At 39.0% G+C, this 1,838-nt stretch overlaps 1 pseudogene; it reads right to left on the bottom strand.

Annotated features, from left to right (window-relative positions):
- Positions 1-561: 561 nt before the first annotated feature.
- Positions 562-660, bottom strand: LOC115802422 (U6 spliceosomal RNA; annotated as a pseudogene).
- Positions 661-1,838: the final 1,178 nt, after the last annotated feature.

The raw sequence follows: 1,838 nt of genomic DNA, 5'->3' as shown, positions 1-1,838 counted from the left end.
AATTAGCAAACAGAATTTGAAGTCTAAACTCCTCTTGAATCTTGGGAGTTTTCAGCTGATTGCGTTTGGGAAATTGCTCCAGCCACCAAGATATCCTTTGACGATCACATTTTCTGCTCGCAGAATATGATGTTTATTTTTAAGGTTTTTTGCATCTATGTTTACAAGGAATATTGACTTACAGTTTTCTTTTCTTGTAATGTCTCTGAGTAACACTGGTCTCATAACCTAGGAAGTATTTCTCCTTCAAATATCTGGAGGAGTTTTTGTAGCATGGTACAAACATTTGATAGAATTAGTAAGTGAAGACATCTCACTTGGAATGTTCTTTGTGCATAGGTTATCTTTAATAGATAGTGGACTATTTAAGTTATCTAATTATTGTTTTTCCAGTTTTATTGAGAAAGAATTGACATATATCACTGTAAAAGTTTAAGGTATACAGAATGATGGTTTGATTTATATAAATTGTGAAATGATTACCACAATGGATTCAGCTAACATTTATCTTCTCATAGAGATACAATAAAAAGAAAAGAAAAAAGGAAAACAAGTTTTTTCAAAATTATGGAATACTTCATGAATTTGCATGTCATCCTTGCACAGGGGCTAATCTCTGTATCATTACAATTTTAGTACATGTGCTGCCAAAGCAAGCATGTTATTTAATTTTTGAATTAACTTTGGTAGATTGTGAGTTCCTATGAATTTGTCTTCTGCTGGTAATAAATTCTCTCTGTATTCATTTGGGAAAAAATATTTATTTTGCCTTCAGTTTTGAAATATATTTTCACTAGGTACAGAATTTTAGGTTGCTATGTTTCTACTTCAACACTCCATTATCTTTTTTCTTGAATGGTTTCTGAAGAAAAGTTTGCTATAATTCAGATTTTGTTCCACTTTTTTTACTGTTTCACCTTTATTAAGCTGCCTTCAAGAATCTCTCCTTAGTTTTGGTTTTCAGAAGATTGCCTATGATATATACAAATATGTTTATATTATATTCTGTGTGGGGTTTTCTGAGCCACATATATCTGTTGTTCATTACTGTTAATTAATTTCATAAATTCCCACCATTATCTATTCAAATATTTATTCTGTCTACTTCTATTTCTTTTGTCCTTCTGGGAATTCAATTATATATATTTTTAGATCATTTGCTGTTGACCCACAGCTCTTGAATATTATGTTTGCATTTCTAACTCTTTCATTCACTTTGCATTTGATTTTGGATAATTTCTGTTGACCCACCTCCACATTTAGTCATTCTTCATCAACGGTATCCAGTCTGCTAATCAGCCCATTGAAAGAAATCTTCCTTGCACGAGGGGAAGATGGCGGAAGAGTAAGACGCAGAGATCACCTTCCTCCCCACAGATACACCAGAAATACATCTACACGTGGAACAACTCCTACAGAACACCTGCTGAATGCTGGCAAAAGACCTCAGCCTCCCAGAAGGCAAGAAAGTCCCCACGTACCTGGGTAGGGCAAAAGAAAAAAGAATAAACAGAGACAAAAGGATATGGACGGAACCTGCACCAGTGGTGGGGGTGCTGTGAAGGAGGAAAGGTTTCCACACACTAGGAAGCCCCTTCATGGGCGGAGACTGTGGGTGGCGGAGGGGGATGCTTCGGAGCCGCGGGGGAGAGCACAGCAACAGGGGAGCGGAGGGCAAAGCGGAGAGATTCCTGCACAGAGGATCGGTGCTGACTGGCACTCACCAGACTGAGAGGCTTGTCTGCTCACCCGCCGGGGCGGGCGGGGCTGGGAGCTGAGGCTCGGGCTTCAGTCCGAGCGCCGGGAGAGGACTGGGGTTGGCGGCGTGAACACAGCCT

This window comes from Delphinapterus leucas, chromosome 4 (assembly GCF_059928025.1).
Source record: "Delphinapterus leucas isolate spDelLeu-1000000601 "Yukka" chromosome 4, BTC_Dleu_Yukka2, whole genome shotgun sequence".
NCBI lineage: Eukaryota > Metazoa > Chordata > Mammalia > Artiodactyla > Monodontidae > Delphinapterus > Delphinapterus leucas.
This window is presented reverse-complemented; position numbering and strand designations above follow the sequence as displayed.